Source organism: Bidens hawaiensis, unplaced genomic scaffold (genome assembly GCF_021521415.1).
Source record: "Bidens hawaiensis isolate Kalapana, Puna unplaced genomic scaffold, B.hawaiensis_p1.1 tig00020648_1, whole genome shotgun sequence".
Taxonomy (NCBI): domain Eukaryota; kingdom Viridiplantae; phylum Streptophyta; class Magnoliopsida; order Asterales; family Asteraceae; genus Bidens; species Bidens hawaiensis.
In genome coordinates this window covers 222,922-247,690 of record NW_027493162.1, presented here as the reverse complement: position 1 = coordinate 247,690, position 24,769 = coordinate 222,922, and positions in this window count along the sequence as shown.

Here is a 24,769-nt window from a genome sequence, read left to right as displayed (position 1 = left end):
ACAGACATGTAGTAAACTGTAAAGGGGATATCAGATACCAGTAGTAATGAGTTTCTTGCCTAAGGAAAAGTAATTCGTACAAATCTCAATCAACCAAGGGACAAGTTTACTTACCAGGAGAAACTCACCAATGTGTTAGAACCTATTAAGCCAAAGCATGCTATATCAAACGTCACATAAAAAAAGTGTCTTTAAATCACAAACAAAGTTGTAAACTATTTCAAGGTTAAGCTTAATGGTTATTGCTTAATCAAGAAGCACCATTCAAAAATTTATACAAACCTATTCATGCATAGGTTAATGTCATTCTCATATACAATCAAGGTTTCAAACGCACACCAATGGTACAGGTGAATACGTTAACCTTTACAAGCAGTCAAAATATATTTATACTCTATGAGATGAATGGGTTGTTTGTCTTAAAGAGTCCGTCAACGTTTACATGAGATTACGTGATCTTTAAAACGTTATAATACAAAATAGAAAATAAAATCAACTCATACCGATTACACATGTGTCTGGATCCAAACATAACTGTTCAAAGGCTATGTGGCCGCGGGCTAAGCTGAGCTTGTACAGAAAACTATATTTGTATTGTAACTGTTATTTAAAATATTTATACAGTCATATGTGTTCACTAGCACATAGCTGACGTATTTTTCCACCTAATGCAGGAAATTAAGTATTTATAAGAATTAGCAAGGATTGGAGTCGTCGTGGAGTTAGAAGCGCGTTACAAGATGGCTCAACTTTTAATATTAAAATCCTTATTAAAACATATTTTGTCAACGGATACTTGGGTATTTAATTCCCAAGTAAATTTTCAATGTAAATTAATATTAAATCAACTTAATGTCTTCCGCTAAAGTTAACCCATAAACTCTGATATATTTACAAAATAGGTACCAACTATTGCCACACGCCTAGTGTAGGTTCCCTGGACGGATCACACGAGATATCTCGGTCTACTCAGGTGCGGAATCCCTGCGTAGATCGTTACGAGCGTAGAAAGCAAACCAAACAAACACACACGAACAAACCGAAACACGTTATATATTAATAACCGAACTCACGTGATATGAATCACTGATACAGACTCTCGATTAACTCAAACGACTAACTTCACGATTAACCGACCAACAATCCGTAACCTATATATAAATACACGACAACTTCGCCTGATATGTTCAGGCGAAGTTGTCCATAACTTCGCTTGTTCAACAAGTTCGCCTAGGCGAACTTGTTAACAACTTCGCTTAAACAAAAACATAAATAACATTACAGACTCGATTACAGACACTAGACTATGAACTACTGACATTTATGCACCAACAGACTCCCCCTTGGCAGTAGCTTCATATCTTGATCTTTAAGCACTTGTCTTGTAATCTTCACGCATGAACTCCTTCTCTAACACATACCGTGACTACTCGCTGATACTTCCTCGCTTCGTCTTTCCAAGCAAGAATATAGAATATCTTCTTTTCATTCAACACTTGCAGATCAGCTTTCGATAAGTTAACAAGATGCATCGGATCATACACCCTCAGCACTTCTTGTTCGTCTTCGTCTTTCATCACGGCTTCAGCAGTCTGGCAATCAACATACCACCATTTAAGATTCTTCAACACATCTTGAGGCATAATCTTCATTGGAACCTCCTTAATGCATCGAATCGGTTTATACTTCATTACCATCCATGGCTTGCCATCTGCTCTCATCCCCCTTTCTTTATCTTCCACTAGCTTTCCCTTCTGTGGCTTTAATAACTCAAACTTCTTCTCTTTTATGCTTTCTTTCCACACGATCTTCCCAATAACCCTTGCCATGTTATCGTCGCTTCTATTGATCAGCCCCAATCTAGCCAAATCCTTCACCTCACATTCCGGCAATGTATTGAGAGATCTCAACGTTCTTTTAAAATACTGAATCCCATCAAAACGTTTCACCACAAACAACTTTATCTGTTCATCATATAGCCAACAAATAATTCCTTTCTTCGACTCAGCATAGCCTTTGATATTATAACTCTTCTTGAACATGGTTGGAACAGCAGGCTTCTTAGTTTTAATAAACCAATGAGCACAGCCTTCCTTCCACCTAGGCTGCTCCTCCCACTCAGTCTCATCATTTTCCATCTCAGTACCCATATCGGCTTTCTCAACATCTGGGATCTCATGTTCAACATTTTCTTCAATTATTTCACCTTCTTCAATCTCATCTTCAATCACAATCTGTGCTCCAATCTTCTCAATCTCCTCAATAGGCAGCACATCATCATCAAACATCACATCATCCTCTAGCATATCATCATCCAATTCTTTCAACGCATCGATCACATCATCATCATCATCAACCATCACCACCTCATCACCACCAACTGCACCCGCAGACTCCCCCTGAGCTGTGGAAGTCCCAAGAGCTTGAGTAGTTCTTGGCAACTCACCACCTGCACCTTTCGGTGCATTGGGATCATCGTCTCTATCAAAACGCTTCTTCGTCCTTAACTCGTCGCCTCTACAGCCTGTCTCCCCCTGAGATGCCAAGAACTCCTTCATAGCATCTATAATTCGCCCATGTTCAACCAGGAGGGACGACTGTAATTGATTCTCTGCCACAAGGCACTGAATAGCCTGGGTCTAGATAAAGTTTATCCTTGATTGCTCTGCCACGACCCGTTCAAGTGCAGCTATTCTCTCCGAGTCTGAGAGGGTTGCATCGAAATCAAACCTCATGTTAGATGTATCTTGAGTATACTGAGGAAGGATCTCGAATGTAACCGGGACATCAGAAGCAGTTGTGGACGTAACCGCAGGTGGTATCGTGACCGACAACCCTGCAGTTGCAACAACGGTAGACTCTACAAATTGTGCCACCACCTCTGAAGGAGTAAGCGTTGGAGGTGGTAACGACACAATCTCCGGAGTCATCGTCTGTAGTGTGATGGATGGGATGCCGACAGCTGATGTAGCCACCACGGGAACATCCGCTGTGCTTGTAACCTGTACAGACGTAGGAATAATCGACATACCTGACAGTGCGGATGGAGCGAAACGTACAACCCTTGAAGTCTCTCCAGCTCCCATACCTGCACCTGTCCTCTCCCGTCTTGAACGTCTAATTAACTTGTGGATATCTTCTTCCTCTTCTTCTGATTCACTATCATCCACCGTTCTCTTTCTCTTCCCTAACGTCCTCTCTCTAGTCACCAACATCCTCCTCGCCTCATCCATAACGTCATCAAGATCTGAGTCAGCCACCGTCGTAGCTGCTCTAGTAACACGCACTTCCCGAACCTGTGCAGCAGAGACCTGCACCTCTTCTTGTGGATCAAAACGGTCCATGTCGAAGAATCCTTGGCCGCCAAATGCAGCATCAAGGTCTACATCCTCCTCAGCCGCCACCACAGGCACAGTAGGTACATCTCGAGTTGCTCCTGCCTGTTGTGGTTGAGGGTCTCTGAACTCATCCCCCCGAGCTGGCACATACCCCGGGTTTATTAAGAACCCAAAGAGTGGAGTATGCCTTGGACGAAGTTCAGGCTTGCTCCTCGCACTCGAAGTACGGCATTGAGCAAATATACGTTTGCTCACACTCTCCACGTATCTTATTGGGCGTCGTTGAGGCAAATTTGGAGCCACATGGTTCAAGATCATCTTGATGAATCTTGGATACATTATGAACCGCTCACGAGCTATCGCCCTCCTCTGTCTGTCGATCTCATAAAAGACCATCTGACTAAAGCTATAACGTTTGTTATAAGTCAGAGCAGTCATTGCTGACTGCATGGTCGCACCCATTCCGTCAGTACCCGCCTTCCTCCCAGACATACACACAATCATGACGTGCATGAGGAAGCGCCACTGATCTAGAAGGAAACCTTCCTCCTCTGGGTATCACCTAATGGACCAGAGTAGCCCATTCGTAGGAATGCTCCATCACGAAACGGAGCCACAAAGTCAGTTGGGTCGTCCCGAGTCTCCTCTCCAAAACGTAACGCCACCCGTATTTGTTCAGACGAGAACTGAACTTCGTGGTTGTTGACGGTTGCTCGCATAACCGGGGGCTCAACGCGGCAATCGTACTCCACAGTCTGCCAGAAGTCCTCGATATTGGGTAAGGATATCGGCAGTGTTGTCGTGATAGCGTGGAATATCCTCGAGCGAAGGAGGAATGTGATTATCTCCCGGTAGTCTTCAACTCCGCTCGCTTCCGGGTCTAAGGTAATGTACATATTGTGACCCGGAAAAAATTGCCTCTGGTTATCTCCGTCATCGCCTCCAGCACCTCCAGCACCGACAACAGCAGCCATATCTGCAACAAACGAACCAAGTTAGATACACGTTAAGGTTTAACACAAGTTCGCTTATCACCATGAGCGAAGTTGTTTTAACTTCTGTATAGGCGAAGTTAAAGTTGAGGCGAAGTTGAGAACAACTTCGCTTCATCTTTAAGTTCGTCTAATAATTTAAAAATTTAAAAGGTCCAGGCAAAGTTAATGACAACTTCGCTTCACCACAACATCGCCTCAGGCGAAGTTGAGCCTCAGGCGAAGTTACGGATAACTTCGCCTAAACCTTAAGTTTGCCTGAATCTGAATCGGCGACAGTGAGATCGATTCAAACATCGAAAATCTGGTGTTTCGGCCAATTTAGACGATTAAGGAGACTAAAACACATGATTGGAAAGTAATCCGGACGATCAGTTTGCTCATGAACACGTAAAACAAGTTTTGAAATCGGGTATAGGTTTCGAACGTCCGAGGTCGTTAACCGGGTGTCGAAACAACCTAGGATTAACAACATCGAACATCGAGTATAAGATATAGAACCCAAACACACCTTGAATACTGATTGAAATCGGAAAAAGGATAATCGGATGAAAATCGGAGATAAGTTCGCTGTGAAGTTCGAGGATAAGTTCGCTGATATTTCAAATAATGAACTGATGACCTTTGATAATCCATATACAGGGGCGAAGTTATACAGGCGAAGTTACGGTTAACTTCGCCTAGGCGAAGTTATTCACAAGTTCGCCTGTTTAACAACATCGCCTATATTTACAAAATCAACCCTTATAATTTGAACATTTTGCAATTAACTTTTAAAACTTCCCTTTAAGAATTAAATAACACGATCAAGTCCAAGTAACCAGTTATAAAATCATAAACTACCTAAGTACGAAAAAACTTTTTAAAAAATTAAAGTACAAGGGATCAAATTTCAGTCTCGATAGGGACTGCTACGTTTTAGAAAAGATCCGAACAGGAATCATACTAATTACGTGACTGTCACATAGATCCGTGTTTAGCTGTATTATGACATATAGAGACAGGTTGTAAGCAGGTAAATAACTTAAGATGGTCTTCATCGTTTCTGTGATACGAGTTAAGTTCAATTAAGCTCAAAAATTAAGTGGGCAGCAACTCAGAGATTATGATGCCTCCTATCTATTCTCAAAGCGTATTTGGCTTTCCCCAAGTCACCCCGAATTGACTTCGACCCTTAGTGTCTGATTAAGTTTGTAATTACTCTTCATCTCCTTCCCGTTCTCTTTCTTATTCCATGATTAAGAAGTCTTGATATGTTGAACTCTAGAATGTTTCAATAACTCATAAGTTTTTTTTTTTTTTTTTTTTTTTTTATGATAAACATTTACATAGACCTCAGAGTAGTGACCAACTGCAAGTCCCGAATCTGGATCACTGCAGTTTCTTGAAACGCTATCTTCACGGGAATCAGAACACTTACGGGCTCGTGTATGACTGGGTAATCGCTTTTCTGCCTATCATTCGGAAAGATAGATATGAAGACATGCAAAACTCGTAAGGAGTTTCCACGTAAAATCAAGTAGTTTTAGTTTGTATCACATCTACTTTTACGCACCATAAAAAGTTACCATGACATACAATGACTGTCCTAAAGCCTTTTAAGCCTAATAACTTCACTAGTTAAGCACACGGAATCAGTATATCTATCATTTTCCAAGGTTGGATCAATTTTCTGTTAAACATAGCTAACGAACTTCTTACGAAGTAGTAGACTTGAAAAATAATTTCATTTCCCCTTTTAAAAATTTTTTTTAACAATAATCGCCCCGACCAAAACAAAGTCTTCAGGTAAACGGCTATCCCGAAGATCCAATGGATCAGCTGGACCGACCACATACTAGTATGTGTCCTTCTAACTAATTAATATGATCGACTAATTTTAAGCGAAAGACTGAAAACTCATCATAAACCGCCCCGGTCACTTTCAGTCATCTGGTTAATGGCTATCCTCAAAATCTACAAGTTGAAAATGAGGACCAAAACATATCCGAAGACAAGTCCTTCAAACTGAGGTAACCGACATATTTTAAGCGATAGTGACTTTTTTTTTTTTTTTTTTTAAAATATAACAAGAAAAGCATGGTTACTCGGGATTGATCATCCCATTCAGCTCGATAAGGTTTTGAAATCTTGTTTTGTCAAACGCTTTAGTATAAAGATCAGCGAAATTATCAAGCGTATCCACCTTTTCAAGCACAATCAGTTTCTTCTCAGCACAATCCCGTATAAAATGATGACGTATGTCAATATGTTTAGTTTTACTATGTTTCACGGGATTGTTAATTACTGAGATAGCAGCTGTGTTATCAATGCAAATAGGTGTAAGTAAGAAATTCAGACCATAGTCGCGCAACTGTTGTTGAATCCAAAGAACCTGGGAGCAGCTGTAACGATTCCGGCAAATCCAGGTATACCCTAGCCGGTATATACTATTTGCGTGTTATTTAATATTGATTACATGAGTTATAGCACGTTTATACGAATATATATGGTTCACAGTATGAATCATACTCAATTATATAGTGAATCGTATTGGAATTACAATCAACCAATGAACGATTATTGAAACCCGAACGAATCGGGAATTACATTATAGACGAAGTATATTATGTTTAGTGATATTTACGAAGTATTAATGCTTCGGGATAAGTAAATTATAGCACAGAAAAAGGATTTCGATTTAATGGTACGTCGGTACGCTAAACGACACCTTTAACACCAAATCAAGCAAGAGACGATCAATCAAGCCGAAAAAGATGCGTAATTATTAATAATATGATGTTTTAATGTCATGGGCTAAGTTTTTAAAGTTTTTAAATCAGTTTTATGTAAATTTCATTTTGACCCGAAAAACAACCATTTTAGGCTCGTTTTAAGCCGAATTACGAGTTTAAACGAGAAACGAACTGAACCAGACTATCCACAACATTATCCGGATTGTGTAATCCAAATGTGTGGCTAATATTGAACTTGTGGGGCCCCCCCACACCACCTCATTAGGCCGGCCACCCCCCCACACCCTTTTACACATTACATTTTCTTTTTTTTACTTCACAAACTCTCTCAAAACTCTCTCAAACTCTCTCAAATCTCTAACTCTTTCAAGTTTTCTTCCAAGATCATCACATTTTAACCAAGATTTTGAAGGTATAAGCATATTACAATACATAATCTTTGGTGTTAATTACTTAGTTTGAGTTGTTTTTGCAAGAACAAAAGGTTCCAAGTGAAATATGGGTGAAAACCCGAGATGGAACCGGTTCTCGTATGATCAAGGGATGTATACAAGTTATACAAAGGATCTTGATCCAAGTAATTAGTTAAAAGTGTTTAGAATGAATTTTTACGGTTGAAATCTTGTCAAATGAATTTTCCATGTGAAAAACGGGTGAAAATCCGAGATGAAACCGACTCTTGCATGACCAAGAGATGTATACAAGTTATACAAGGGATCTTGGTCCAAGAAATGAGTAAAAAGAGTCGAGAACGGATTTTTACGGTCAAAATCGTTGTTTTGATGTTTTAACCGACACTAGGAAAGAAATGGCTTGATTGTGGGTATAACTTGCTTGGTGTGGTGTTGATGTGCTTGTAAGTGTTGTATCTAGCGGCTAGCAAAGGCTAGAAACCGAGATCCTTGCGATCTAAAGCTAGAAAACACAAAATAGTTCGGTTTTCGTGTGTTTATGAAATTTGGACAGATTTTCGTGTGCTTAGAGTCGGGTCACGAAATTTCACAGAGATGATCTACACTTGAAAATATGAGATCTGTGAATTTTTGGTAATTTTTGGATAAAAGATGAATATTTGGTGAATTTAATGCTCGGTTTTGGCCAAAAATAGTGAAAAATAGCAAAACATGATGAAAAATCCCGGAAAATTTAAGATAAGCTTTTTATAACATATAAAAGTCACCCACAAAATTTGAGCTCAGTTGGAAGAGTCTAAGTAGGCTTTTCGGTGAAACGAGTTCTAGGGCTTTCTAGCTCGGTTTTGGGTGAAAATGGCTTGAAAAATGAGTTTTAAATTCTGGAAAAATTCCAGGAAGTTATGAGGATGACAGAGATCATCCCAGAAAAATTTGGGATTTTTCTAAAGTGTTTTGGTATTTTTGACATATTTAGTGTTTTAATAAGATTTAAAAATAGATAAATAAATGTAAATATAGGAAAATAAATCTGGAAAAATTCCAGGAAGTTATGAGGATGACAGAGATCATCCCAGAAAAATTTGGGATTTTGCTAAAGTGTTTTGGTATTTTTGACATATTTAGTGTTTTAATAAGATTTAAAAATAGACAAATAAATGTAAATATAGGAAAATAAATCTGGAAAAATTCCAGGAAGTTATGAGGATGACAGAGATCATCTCAGAAAAATTTGGGATTTTTCTAAAGTGTTTTGGTATTTTTGACATATTTAGTGTTTTAATAAGATTTAAAAATAGATAAATAAATGTAAATATAAGAAAATAAATCTGGAAAAATTTTGTAAAATTTTCTTACTGTCAAATTAAGTTTTGTGCAAAATTTCAAGACCCGAGACTAATGGGGTAATTATTTGTGCTAAAAAGAGCGTAAAAACAAATATTTAAAGCTTAAAACGTGTAAACCGGCAAAGTTCGCATAAGCGAGCTGACTGGTACACGAAAACTTTAAAAATGGACTATTTTCATAAATCTAAGTAAATTAGGTAAAAATAAATCATCCGAAAATAATTCGGATGATTTGGGTAATTTTACCCGATTTTACCGTCTCCGGCACCGAAATACCGGAAACGGGCCCCGCGGCCCAACGGGGTGTCAAACCGAGCTATAATTTCATCACCTTAATTAAATTGACTGTCAAACTCTAAGCAATGTCACAATCTGAGTCCTTAGAAGTGTCACGGGGTTAACATTGTCCCCGAATCGAGTACAGTACTGGGTTAACAATGTTCCCAGATGTACCGATTGATACGTATTTAAGTTATGGGAATTATATAGTAACGACTAGATATTATATTACAGATCCAGGCACGTAGCTGTTCCTTATATTACCCACCGACTCACAAAAAGGTGAGTTTTCACGAGCCCCTTTTAATGAATTGTTTTAATTATATTTTCCCGGGGCGGAAAACATGTCTTATTTAAAGCATTTAAGTACATACCGATCGTATGGAAATACTTGTACATTTATATATATATGGTCTGACGCACAGAATATATAAAATGTTTATCATGTATTATTGTTCTGGGGTAACATAGTTCCCAGGGGTTGTTATTGTTCTGGGGTAACATAGTTCCCAGGGGTATTTATTGTTCTGGGGTAACATAGTTCCCAGGGTTTATTATTGTTCTGGGGTAACATAGTTCCCAGGGGTTGTTATTGTTCTGGGCTAACATAGTTCCCAGGAGTATTTATTGTTCTGGGGCAACATAGTTCCCAGGGGTTATTATTGTTCTGGGGTAACATAGTTCCCAGAAAGTTAATGGAAATGTTCTGGGGTAACATAGTTCCCAGCATGATTATATTGTTAATAAATGATTATTAAAATGATTTGTCAGTGTTTATTTAAATTAGTGAAGCTCACCAACTATTCGTAGTTGACCCGTTTTCTTTACATGTTTTCTAGGTATGGCCAAGTTGGAATGATTGATATGTGCTTAACTATCTGTGCTACCTGTTGGAAGCTTGCTGCTCTATGTTTTGTAATGAATTTATTAATGTCTTATTGGTAATATATGTGTGTAACACCTAGACAGTAACGCAACTCGCAACAATGTAATATGTTATAAATTAATGTAGTGGTATTTTCTTTATAAGCAATGTTGTTGATATCAGATGTGTCTGTTGCATCCCGTGTACGTTTCCGCTGCGGTTACGGGGTGTTACAGAACTTGGTATCAGAGCCATTGGTTATAAAGAATTAGGATGTCTGAAAGAGATACCTAAAATATAACCAGTAGCTCAAGTGTTATAGGATCTGAATATCAACTAATAATATATTGTGACGAGATCGGGATGAACTTGGATGGACAAGTGGGTTATTATGGTCCGGAACGTAATAACAGAATTGTCTGCACGAGGGAATTCAGGGGAAGTCGCGGGGAATTTAAATAGGTAAAATTGGCAACATATGTGTAATTATATGATAATATTATTATATGGTAAAATTGTATAAGTAAGTGCATGTTAATTTGATTTTGAATTACACTATGAAAAGGGACTATATGTTTGTTAACTTGTGTGCAGGTAAAAATGGCAAGAACACCTAGTGTGTCGACGGAAGAGGACCCGGAAGAGGTCAGTTCCGGGGCCTCTGGAAGCCCAAGTGTAGCACCCAGCTCCGAGCCTTCGGAGGCTAGTCATAGTACTTCTAGACAGACCACCCCAGCTAGGAGTGCTAGTTTACCCTCCCCTGCTAGGGTTACCAGGTCTCCTACCCCGCCCGCACCACAGACCGCCCCGATTCCCCCCAGACACGGTCCCCGCCTCACGGCGCGGATCAGTGCCCCGTATGTTCCGCCCACTGTTACCCCACCCAGATCCACTTACCATAGGGGCGAGTCCTCCCGCCCCCAGCCCGAGCCTGCGACCCTACCTGTGTGGGGTCTTCCGAGGCAGGAACGGGACTTGGCGGCTTGGCTACGTGTTCTCACCGAACAGGTGAACGAGCACTCTGCCGCCCTGGTCGTGGGGGTACAGAGGCGAGCGTACCTCGGGGACAGCATACTGGACCACCAGTATGCTATTAACCAGTTAAAGAGGGAATGCTCATACTCCCACTGGTTGATCGGCCAGATGGAAACCCGAATCCGGGTCATGGCGGCGGTGTTGGTGGTGCTGGTGGCGGTGTTGGTGGGGTTGGTTTACCACCATGTGTAGATGTGTTAGATGGTAGAATCTTGAACCGCTTTTTGATACTCCGTGTAAGTAGTTAGTGGTGATACTAACACGGAGTGAATCTTGTTTAGTTATAGTACAACCACTGGCCCATAGGGGGTCTCTTGTAGGGCATATCATTATCGATACTTTTGGGTATCATTCAAGCACTGACCCATTGCGGGTTATGTCGAGGATGATACCAACATAGGCCCTTTGTATTAAAACCTAGTTATGTAATGTTGACTGAAAGTATGTAAACTGATGTTTGTGTAATATGAATCAATGTTTACTAATGAATGAAATATGTATTGTGTTTTATGATTTGAGATGGTATTGATTATATGTATTTCTTTGATGATTGTGTAGAATGGCACCGAAACGATCAACGAAAATATCGGAAGTAGATGTGAGCCGTTTGATTGCTCAACAGTTGGAGGCGGCGATACCAGATATAGTATCGCGCATCGCCTCCAGTATTAATAACTCGACCAATCCAACCCCTCCGAGCAATCAAACGCCCATAAATAATGACGGGGAACAAAATGCTAATCCTCCAAGGAATGATAACACTATTACGAGTAATGACGCACCGCCTAGGGTGGTCGTTACTGACAGCAATGGCCCTATACCTACGGTAGAGACAAACCGTACGGAACCAATTCGTGCATCCAGGGGATGTTCGATCAAGGATTTCATGTTGTGCAAGCCATTGGAGTTTAGCGGGTCTGAAGGACCGAATGGGTTAGTTAAATGGATAGAGAAAATAGAATCAGTGGTGAATATTAGCAACTGTCCCGAGGATTGTATCGTTAAGTACGCCACCTGTACATTCACCGACCATGCCTTGACATGGTGGAACACCATAGTACAGACTCGAGGTCAGGTGGCGACAAACCACATGACCTGGGCGGAGCTTAAGGCTCTTGTGTTGGAACATTTCTGTCCAAAGAATGAATTGCAGAAACTGGAAAATGAGTTGTGGAATCTGGAGATGAAGGGGGCGGACCACTTGGGTTATACCAATCGGTTCAATGAACTGTCACGATTAGTACCGTGGTTGGTCACCCCGGAGACGAAGAGGGTGGAACGTTATATTTGGGGACTTACTCCAGTAGTGAGGAGTATAGTCAACGCGGGGGGACACCGGACGTATGAAAGTGCAGTGACACAGGCTGGCATAGTCACGTATGATTTCTTGCGGAGCGGATCACTAAAGGTGACAGGAGAATCCGCTGGGGGAAAACGGGGTGCGCATGATCATAGAGTCCAAGAAAAGCAGCAAAACAAACGAGCTAGGCCCGCTGCCCAGAGCTATGCCATGACTAGTTCGGGCGGAAGGCAAGAACCGCAGAAGGGAACGTTTCCTAGGTGCGGGAAATGTGGTTACCACCATAGTGGCGTGTGCAAGGAGGTGGTGTGCCACCGGTGTGGCAGGGTTGGACACTACGCACCAAATTGTAAGACAAATCTGAACAACCTGAACCGACAACCACAACCTATTCGGGCGCAACCATTTAGAACTCAACCAGCCCGACAGCAGAACCCGCAAGGAAACCAGATGGTGACCACTAGCCGTGCTTGCTACGAATGCGGCAGCACGGATCACTTCAAAAGGAACTGCCCGAAACTGAATCAGGGAGGAAACGGGAGACAACCCGCGGGTCAGCCATCGTCGTCCAATCCGGCGCGAGGCCGAGCATTCGTGATGGGAGCGAACGAGGCGCGCCAGGACCCCAGCGTAGTGACAGGTACCTTCCTCGTCTCTGATCATTACGCTTCTGTATTATTTGATACAGGCGCCGATAGAAGTTTTGTCTCCGTTAGATTCCTTTCGATAGCAAACCTTCCTATTGGTGAAACCATAGAACCCTACACCGTAGAGGTCGCTAACGGTAAAACCATGATAGTTAATCGGATTGTTCGGAATTGCCCTTTTATTCTAAGCGAACAATCCTTCCTGATTGACTTGTTACCGGTAGAATTGGGTTGTTTTGACGTGATAGTGGGAATGGATTGGTTGGCACGTAATAGGGTAGAAATAAACTGTGAAAAGAAAACCGTCAAGATCCGGGTGTCGGATGACGAGGAGGTATTAGTGCAGGGAGAAAAATCCGGCACCATGATACCATTTATATCCCACCTCAAGGTGTTGAAATATATACGTCAGGGATGTGTGGTGTATCTAGCGAGCCTGACGGCCGCTGATTCTGAGGAAAAACGGGTGGACGAAATTCCCGTGGTACGCGAATTTCCACAAGTTTTCCCAGAGGAACTTCCTGGATTACCGCCAACCCGACAGGTTGAATTCAGAATCGATCTGTTACCACAAGCTGGCCCTGTTGCTAAGGCCCCTTACAGACTTGCACCGTCCGAGATGCAAGAACTATCCAACCAGTTACAGGAATTGTTGGATAAGGGGTTTATACGTCCCAGTTATTCCCCATGGGGTGCACCTGTACTATTTGTGAAAAAGAAGGACGGAAGCCTTCGAATGTGCATTGACTACAGGGAATTGAACAAATTAACCATCAAAAATAGGTATCCTCTACCCCGAATCGATGATTTGTTCGACCAACTACAAGGTGCGAACTATTTCTCAAAAATTGATCTTAGATCGGGATACCACCAAGTTAAAATTCAGGAGGAGGATATCCCAAAAACCGCGTTTCGGACTCGCTACGGCCACTATGAATTTCTAGTTATGCCTTTTGGGCTAACAAATGCGCCAGCGGTGTTCATGGATCTCATGAACCGAGTCTGTAAACCCTATCTCGACAAATTCGTCATTGTATTTATTGACGATATTTTGATATACTCGAAGAGTAAAGAAGAGCACGAGCAACACTTCAAGTTAGTTTTAGAGCTCCTGGATCAGGAGAAGTTATATGCAAAATTCTCCAAGTGTAACTTCTGGTTACAAGAGGTGCAATTCCTCGGTCATGTTATAAACCACCAAGGAATACACGTTGATCCGAGTAAGGTTGAAGCTATTAAGAATTGGCAAGCGCTTAAATCTCCAAAGGAAATCCGCCAATTCTTAGGCTTAGCTGGGTACTATCGTCGATTTATTGAGAATTTTTCCAGCATTGCCCAACCTTTAACCCTGCTGACTCAAAAGGATCGGAAGTATGAATGGGGTGAAGAGCAGGAAGCGGCGTTTCAAACGCTAAAGCAAAGGTTGTGTCAAGCGCCAATCTTAAGTCTCCCCGACGGAGACGATGGATTTGTTGTATATTGTGACGCATCCCGTAAAGGGTTAGGATGCGTGTTAATGCAAAATAAAAAGGTCATAGCCTATGCGTCTCGACAGTTAAAAGTTCATGAGAAAAACTACTCTACTCATGACTTGGAACTGGGAGCAGTCATCTTTGCACTTAAAATCTGGAGACACTATCTCTACGGTACAAAGTGCACCATATTCACTGATCATAAAAGTTTGCAACACATATTCGATCAGAAAGAACTGAATATGAGGCAACGAAGATGGGTCGAGTTGCTGAGTGACTATGACTGTGACATACGATATCACCCTGGCAAGGCTAACGTTGTAGCCAATGCCTTGAGTAGAAAGGATCGAGTCAAGCCACTACGCGTGCGAGCGTTGGGGATGATAGTCCAGTCGAGCCTTTCGGATTTGATTCGAGTCGCTCAACACGAGGCGTTGAAAGAGGGCCAATTGGATAAAGAAGGACTTTACGGGAATGAGAAGAATTTCGAACAGCGTGTGGACGAAATTCTCTATTTCAAAAATCGGATTTGGATTCCGACCCTCCATGACCTTCGTGATTTGATCATGGATGAAGCGCATAAATCGAAATATTCCATACATCCGGGATCAGATAAAATGTACAAGGATGTGAAAGAATTTTACTGGTGGCCAGGAATGAAAAAGGATATAGCCATCTACGTCGGCAAGTGTACGACGTGTGCGAGGGTTAAGGCGGAACACCAGAAACCCTCGGGGATGTTACAACAACCGGAGATTCCCGAATGGAAATGGGAGCAAATCACAATGGATTTCGTGACACACCTCCCCAAGACGCCCCGAGGTCATGATGCAATTTGGGTAATCGTGGATCGATTAACCAAATCAGCACATTTCATTCCAATTAGGAATAATTTTAACACTGAGAGACTTGCGCAAATTTATATAAATGAAATAGTGTCTCGTCATGGCATCCCCATCTCGATCATCTCGATAGGGATAGCCATTTCACCTTCAAACTTTGGCAAGCTGTCCAAGAAGCATTGGGAACACGTATTGACCTAAGCACAGCTTACCACCCTCAGACCGATGGTCAGTCTGAGAGAACCATTCAAACTTTGGAGGATTTGCTTCGTGCCTGCGTACTGGACTTTAAGGGAAATTGGGACCAACATCTCCCACTCGTTGAATTTTCCTATAATAACAGTTACCATAGCAGTATAAAGGCAGCACCTTATGAAGCATTGTATGGACGGAAGTGCCGATCACCACTTTGCTGGTCTGAAGTGGGTGACTCGCAGGTCGTTAGATCGGATCTGGTCCAGGAGACGACCAGCAAGATTCTTGAAATTAATAACAACCTGAAAGCCGCGCGGGATCGGCAGAAGAGTTATGCCGATACCCGTCGAAAACCGTTGTCATTTGAGAAGGGTGAAAAGGTATATTTGAAAGTATCACCGTGGAAGGGTGTGGTTAGATTTGGAAAGGCGGGGAAGTTAGCCCCGAGATATATTGGACCATTCGATATTATTGCAAAAATCGGTCCGGTTGCTTACCGATTAGAACTGCCTGAGGAACTAAGTGCAGTTCACAACGTGTTTCATGTGTCAAATTTAAAAAGATGTCTGGCGGATGAGACATCGGTGTTACCCTTAGAGGGTGTTCAAATAAGTGATAGGCTCAACTTCGTAGAGGAGCCCGTCGAAATAGTGGACGGTAAAATCAAGCAACTTAGACACAATAAGATCTCGTTGGTCAAAGTTAGATGGAATTCGCAACGAGGCCCAGAATTTACTTGGGAACGAAAGGACGAATTTCGGAAGAAATACCCCCACCTATTTCCTCAAAAGGAAGTAGTTGACGCGTAAAATTTCGAGGACGAAATTTTTATAACGGGGGGAGAATGTAACGATTCCGGCAAATCCAGGTATACCCTAGCCGGTATATACTATTTGCGTGTTATTTAATATTGATTACATGAGTTATAGCACGTTTATACGAATATATATGGTTCACAGTATGAATCATACTCAATTATATAGTGAATCGTATTGGAATTACAATCAACCAATGAACGATTATTGAAACCCGAACGAATCGGGAATTACATTATAGACGAAGTATATAATGTTTAGTGATATTTACGAAGTATTAATGCTTCGGGATAAGTAAATTATAGCACAGAAAAAGGATTTCGATTTAATGGTACGTCGGTACGCTAAACGACACCTTTAACACCAAATCAAGCAAGAGACGATCAATCAAGCCGAAAAAGATGCGTAATTATTAATAATATGATGTTTTAATGTCATGGGCTAAGTTTTTAAAGTTTTTAAATCAGTTTTATGTAAATTTCATTTTGACCCGAAAAACAACCATTTTAGGCTCGTTTTAAGCCGAATTACGAGTTTAAACGAGAAACGAACTGAACCAGACTATCCACAACATTATCCGGATTGTGTAATCCAAATGTGTGGCTAATATTGAACTTGTGGGGCCCCCCCACACCACCTCATTAGGCCGGCCACCCCCCCACACCCTTTTACACATTACATTTTCTTTTTTTTACTTCACAAACTCTCTCAAAACTCTCTCAAATCTCTAACTCTTTCAAGTTTTCTTCCAAGATCATCACATTTTAACCAAGATTTTGAAGGTATAAGCATATTACAATACATAATCTTTGGTGTTAATTACTTAGTTTGAGTTGTTTTTGCAAGAACAAAAGGTTCCAAGTGAAATATGGGTGAAAACCCGAGATGGAACCGGTTCTCGTATGATCAAGGGATGTATACAAGTTATACAAAGGATCTTGATCCAAGTAATTAGTTAAAAGTGTTTAGAATGAATTTTTACGGTTGAAATCTTGTCAAATGAATTTTCCATGTGAAAAACGGGTGAAAATCCGAGATGAAACCGACTCTTGCATGACCAAGAGATGTATACAAGTTATACAAGGGATCTTGGTCCAAGAAATGAGTAAAAAGAGTCGAGAACGGATTTTTACGGTCAAAATCGTTGTTTTGATGTTTTAACCGACACTAGGAAAGAAATGGCTTGATTGTGGGTATAACTTGCTTGGTGTGGTGTTGATGTGCTTGTAAGTGTTGTATCTAGCGGCTAGCAAAGGCTAGAAACCGAGATCCTTGCGATCTAAAGCTAGAAAACACAAAATAGTTCGGTTTTCGTGTGTTTATGAAATTTGGACAGATTTTCGTGTGCTTAGAGTCGGGTCACGAAATTTCACAGAGATGATCTACACATGAAAATATGAGATCTGTGAATTTTTGGTAATTTTTGGATAAAAGATGAATATTTGGTGAATTTAATGCTCGGTTTTGGCCAAAAATAGTGAAAAATAGCAAAACATGATGAAAAATCCCGGAAAATTTAAGATAAGCTTTTTATAACATATAAAAGTCACCCACAAAATTTGAGCTCAGTTGGAAGAGTCTAAGTAGGCTTTTCGGTGAAACGAGTTCTAGGGCTTTCTAGCTCGGTTTTGGGTGAAAATGGCTTAAAAAATGAGTTTTAAATTCTGGAAAAATTCCAGGAAGTTATGAGGATGACAGAGATCATCCCAGAAAAATTTGGGATTTTTCTAAAGTGTTTTGTTATTTTTGACATATTTAGTGTTTTAATAAGATTTAAAAATAGATAAATAAATGTAAATATAGGAAAATAAATCTGGAAAAATTCCAGGAAGTTATGAGGATGACAGAGATCATCCCAGAAAAATTTGGGATTTTGCTAAAGTGTTTTGGTATTTTTGACATATTTAGTGTTTTAATAAGATTTAAAAATAGACAAATAAATGTAAATATAGGAAAATAAATCTGGAAAAATTCCAGGAAGTTATGAGGATGACAGAGATCATCTCAGAAAAATTTGGGATTTTTCTAAAGTGTTTTGGTATTTTTGACATATTTAGTGTTTTAATAAGATTTAAAAATAGATAAATAAATGTAAATATAAGAAAATAAATCTGGAAAAATTTTGTAAAATTTTCTTACTGTCAAATTAAGTTTTGTGCAAAATTTCAAGACCCGAGACTAATCGGGTAATTATTTGTGCTAAAAAGAGCGTAAAAACAAATATTTAAAGCTTAAAACGTGTAAACCGGCAAAGTTCGCATAAGCGAGCTGACTGGTACACGAAAACTTTAAAAATGGACTATTTTCATAAATCTAAGTAAATTAGGTAAAAATAAATCATCCGAAAATAATTCGGATGATTTGGGTAATTTTACCCGATTTTACCGTCTCCGGCACCGAAATACCGAAACGGGCCCCGCGGCCCAACGGGGTGTCAAACCGAGCTATAATTTCATCACCTTAATTAAATTGACTGTCAAACTCTAAGCAATGTCACAATCTGAGTCCTTAGAAGTGTTACGGGGTTAACATTGTCCCCGAATCGAGTACAGTACTGGGTTAACAATGTTCCCAGATGTACCGATTGATACGTATTTAAGTTATGGGAATTATATAGTAACGACTAGATATTATATTACAGATCCAGGCACGTAGCTGTTCCTTATATTACCCACCGACTCACAAAAAGGTGAGTTTTCACGAGCCCCTTTTAATGAATTGTTTTAATTATATTTTCCCGGGGCGGAAAACATGTCTTATTTAAAGCATTTAAGTACATACCGATCGTATGGAAATACTTGTACATTTATATATATATGGTCTGATGCACAGAATATATAAAATGTTTATCATGTATTATTGTTCTGGGGTAACATAGTTCCCAGGGGTTGTTATTGTTCTGGGGTAACATAGTTCCCAGGGGTATTTATTGTTCTGGGGTAACATAGTTCCCAGGGTTTATTATTGTTCTGGGGTAACATAGTTCCCAGGGGTTGTTATTGTTCTGGGGTAACATAGTTCCCAGGAGTATTTATTGTTCTGGGGTAACATAGTTCCCAGGGGTTATTATTGTTCTGGGGTAACATAGTTCCCAGAAAGTTAATGGAAATGTTCTGGGGTAACATAGTTCCCAGCATGATTATATTGTTAATAAATGATTATTAAAATGATTTGTCAGTGTTTATTTAAATTAGTGAAACTCACCAACTATTCGTAGTTGACCCGTTTTCTTTACATGTTTTCTAGGTATGCCCAAGTTGGAATGATTGATATGTGCTTAACTATCTGTGCTACCTGTTGGAAGCTTGCTGCTCTATGTTTTGTAATAAATTTATTAATGTCTTATTGGTAATATATGTGTGTAACACCTAGACAGTAACGCAACTCGCAACAATGTAATATGTTATAAATTAATGTAGTGGTATTTTCTTTATAAGCAATGCTGTTGATATCAGATGTGTCTTTTGCATCCCGTGTACGTTTCCGCTGCGGTTACGGGGTGTTACAGCAGCAGTTGGATGCTGCCATGTATTCTGCTTCACAGGTTGAAATTGCGACCGAAGTCTGTTTCTTGCATTGCCACGACACCAATCTGCCACCAAGAAACTGACATCCTCCAGTTGTTGACTTCCGACTCTGATTGCACCCTCCATAATCAGAATCTGTGTAAGCGACTAGTTCCAAGTCTCCTCCTCTCGGGTACCACAACCCCAGCTTCGGTTTGCCCTTGAGATACCTCAGTATCCTCTTCATACCCTTCAGATGAGATTCTTTTGGGTTTGCCTGAAAACGAGCACAAAGACAAACAGCAAACATTATATCAGGCCTAGAAACAGTTAAGTACATTAAAGAACCTATAATAGCCCGATACTGAGTTGGGTCCACATCTGCATCACCGTCTGACTCAGCACCCAATTTGTTATTGACGCAGATTGGAGTGTCGAATGGAGTGCTGTCCTCCATCTTGAAGCGTTTGAGCACATCATGGACATACTTGGTCTGATGAATGAACATCCCATCCTTCTTCTGATCAACCTGCAATCCTAAAAAGAAAGTTAGTTCACCCATAGCACTCATTTCAAACCTTTTCTTCATGACGTCCTCAAACTCCTGACACATGGAGACTTTAGATGCAGCAAAGATAATGTCATCCACGTAGACTTGCACCAGCAGGAAGTCGCTTCCTTCTCTCTTAACGAACAACGTGCTATCAATTTTCCCTCTTTCAAAACCATTTTCAAGCAAGTAATCTGATAAAGTTGAATACCAGGCACGAGGTGCCTGATGTAGTCCATACAATGCCTTGCTCAACTTGTACACGTGATCAGGAAAGTCTGGGTCAGGAAAACCCGAAGGTTGCTCAACATACACTACCTCATCAACTTTCCCATTCAGAAACGCATTCTTCACATCCAACTGAAATACCTTCATCTTCTTATAAGCAGCGAATGCCAAAAACAATCTAATGGCTTCCAACCTTGCGACAGGAGCGAACACTTCATTATAATCAATCCCCTCTTGTTGATTAAATCCTTTCACGACTAGCCTCGCCTTGTTTCTTATGATAATCCCTTTCTCATCTCTCTTGCACTTAAACACCCATTTTGTGCCTATCGCATGCACATGCTTCGGTTTTTCAACCAAAGTCCATACTTCCATTTTCTTGAACTGAGCCAACTCTTCTTGCATGGCTTCGACCCACGAGCTGTCCTTTAAAGCCATTTGATAATTCTTTGGCTCAATCTGGCTGATAAAGCAGGTGTACAAGCATTCGTTGATTATCCCTATCTCCTTGATGCTTGTGTAAACACAGTTGTGCTCATTCAAGCTACGTCTTGTTTGTACACCGGAGGACACATCACCAATCACATTCTCCAAAGGGTGATCTGTATGAATTCTCGTGGTCGGAACAGAACCAACATGCAAATTGTCTTCCAAGTTAGAAGAGAGCTCGTCAATGGTTGTTTCATGCTGAGAGTGAAATGGATTGAAAAATTCTTCTTCAGTCGAGGCAGTAGGGGTATCGACAGCATTTGATGAGGAAGGTTGACATTTATCGATCAGCTGTCTTTGCAATAGATTTTCTTCCTCATCAAGGATCATCTTCGTAGCAACTCTCTCTTCTTCTTCAGCAATATCCAAATATGGTATGTTAAAAGACTTAAAAAGTTTAACATAGTCGAAAAACTCAGCAAGTCCGTTGCTTGGTTTTGGCGAGTGGTAACTTGTGATATCGGTGTTACACACCACCTCAACCTTGCTGGTCGATGTATTGAAGACACGTCTGTTGGGAGTCCCAACAACATAACCGACTAAGATTCCTTTATCGGCTACTTCACCAAATTTAGAATTTGTCTTCAAAATCGAACAAGGGGACCCGAATGGTTCAAGACCACTTAAGTTGGGCTTTCTCCCATGCATAAGCTCATAACACGTTTTACCAAGTCTTTTAACAGTTAAGACTCTATTCAGAACATAACAGGCTGTAGCAACAGCTTCAGCCCAAAACACCACAGGAAGCTTCGAATCAGCCAGCATAGTTCTGGCTCCTTCAATTAATGTTCTATTCTTCCTTTCAGCCACTCCATTCTGTTGCGGTGTATACGGAGCGCTGTATTGGTGTTCAATCCCTCTCTGAAGGCAGAAGATCTCCATCTCAAAATTCTTGAACTCCGTTCCATTGTCACTCCTGATGAACTTAACCCTTTTATCCATAACGTTCTCAACTTTGGTAATCAAATTCTTCACCATCTGAGCCATTTCGTCTTTTGATTTCAGGAAATACACCCACGAATATCGTGAGTAGTCATCAGTGATCACCAAGCAATAAGAAGTTGTAACGATTCCGGCAAATTCAGGTATACCCTAGCCGGAATATACTATTTACGTGTTATTTAATACCGAATATATGAATTATAATGTGTTTATACGAGTATATAAGATTCACAGTACGAATTATACTCGAATGTATAGCTAGTCGTATTGGAATTACGATTAACCGATGAACGGTTATTGAAACCCGAACGAATCGGGGATTACATTATAGACGAAATATATGATGTTTAGTAAGGTTTACGAAGTATTAAGGCTACGGGATAAGTGAATTATAGCACAGAAAAAGGATTTCGATTTATTGGTACGTCGGTACGATAAACGAAACCTTTAACATCAAACCAAGCAAGAGACGATCGATCAAGCCGAAAAAGATGCACAATTACCGAGAATATGATGTGTTAAGTCAATAAATGTCATGGTTTAAGTTTTTAAAGTTTTTAAATCGGTTTTATATAAATTTAAATTTTAAGCCGAAAAACGACCGTTTTAGCCTCGTTTTAAGCCGAATTAAGTGTTTAACCGAAAAACGAACTGAACCAGATTATCCACAACGTTATCCGGATTACACAATCCAAATGTGTGGCCAAGGTTTGAGATGTGGGCCCCCCCCCCCACACCATACATGGACCGATCGGTCCATGTGGTGCACACACATAATCCATTTTCTTTTTTCTAACACCCCAACTCCAAAATCCTCTCAACACTCTTCAACATTCATCCAAATCCTTGATTTTTAACAAGAATCATAAGGTAAAAACATGGTTTTAATGGTTGATTCATAGTTTTGATTCCATGATCTTAAGTTGTTTGCAAGAGAATGAAGTTTCAAGTAAAAAATGGGTGAAAACCCGAGATGAAACTGATTCTTGCGTGATCAAGTGATGTATACAAGTTATACAAGGGATCTTGGTCCAAGAAAGGATTTAAAAGAGTCAAAAACGAATTTTTACGGTTAAAATCTTTGTTTTGATGTCTTAACCGAAACCATGAAAGAAATGGCTTGATTGTGGGTATAACTTGCTTGGTGTGGTGTTTTTGTGCTTGTAGGTGTTGTATCTAGTTGCTAGCAAAGGCTAGAAAGCAAGATCTTTGAGATCTAAAGCTAGAAACACAAGGTAGTTCGGTTTTTCGTATGATTTGTAAGATTTGGACAGATTGTGGTAGACTTAGAGTTGAGTCATGAAATTTCACAGAGATTATCTACACATGAAAATATGAGATCTGTGAAATTTTGGTAATTTTTGGATAAAGGATGAATATTTGGTGAATTTAATGCTCGGTTTTGGCTAAAAATTGTGAAAAATAGGTAAACATCATGAAAAATTCTGGAAAAATTTAGATAAGCTTTTAATAATATATAAAAGTCACACACAAAATTTCAGGTCAATTGGAGAAGTCTAAGTAGGTTTTTCGGTAAAATGAGTTCTAGGGTTTTCTAGCTCGGTTTTGGTGAAAATGGCATGAAAAATGAGTTTTTGGTTCTATAAAAATTACTGGGAACTATATGGATGGCAGGAGTCATCTCACAAAAATTTGGGATTTTTCTAAAGTCATTTGGTATTTTCGGCATATTTGGTGTTTAAATGACGTTTAAAAATAGATAAATAAATGTTAAATATAAAAATTAATTCTGGAAATATTTTTATAAAATTCCTTACTGTCAAAAACTGATTTGTGCAAAATTTCAAGATCCGAGATTAAACGGATATTAATTTGTGCTAAATGGAACTTAAAAACAAACTTTTAAAGCTTAAAAAGTGTAAACCGGCAAAGTTCGCCTAAGCGAGCTGACTGGTGTATAAAAACCATAAAAATGGACTATTTTCATGAAACTAAGTTAGTTAAGTAAAAATAAATCATCCGAAAATAATTCGGATGATTTAGGTAATTTTACCCGATTTAGTCGTTTCCGGTATATTAAAGACGGAAACGGGCCCCGCGGCCAAACGGGGTGTCTAAACCGAGCTCTAATTTCACCACTTTAATTAAAATATCAATAACAACTATTTTCGGGTCGTACGTGGCAAAACTCATCTTTTGAAAACATAAAGACGAATAACCGTGCTAGGCACGCAAAACGAGAAAACAAACTAATGGTAGTTTTGACTAAAGAACTCTAAGTGATATCACAATCTAAGTCCTGAGAAGTGTATCGGGGTTAACATTTTCCCCGGATCGTGTACGGTACTGGGTTAACAGTGTCCCCGGACGTACCGGTTAACACGAATTTAAGTTATATTAATAGAAATTGTGTAGTAACGACTTAGGGATCGTATTACAGATCCGGACAGGTAGCCGTGCCAGTATTACATCTCTGCTCACCAAGAAGGTGAGTTTTCACGAGCCCCTTTTTATTGAACTGTTTTAAATATTTTCCCTGGGCGGAAAGTATGTTTTTATCAAAGTGTTTAAGTACATACCGATCGCATGGAAATGAATGTATTTATATAATGTTTATTGTACGGGAATCGTACGGTAATGTATTGAGATGGTAATTGTCTGAGTTGCTAATATTGTAAGGCCCGAAACAATGTTCTGGGTTAACAGTGTTCCCAGATGTTATTAAATGTATTTCTGGGTTAACAGTGTCCCCAGAGGCTATTAAATGTATTTCTGGGTTAACAGTGTCCCCAGAGGTTATTAAATGTATTTCTGGGTTA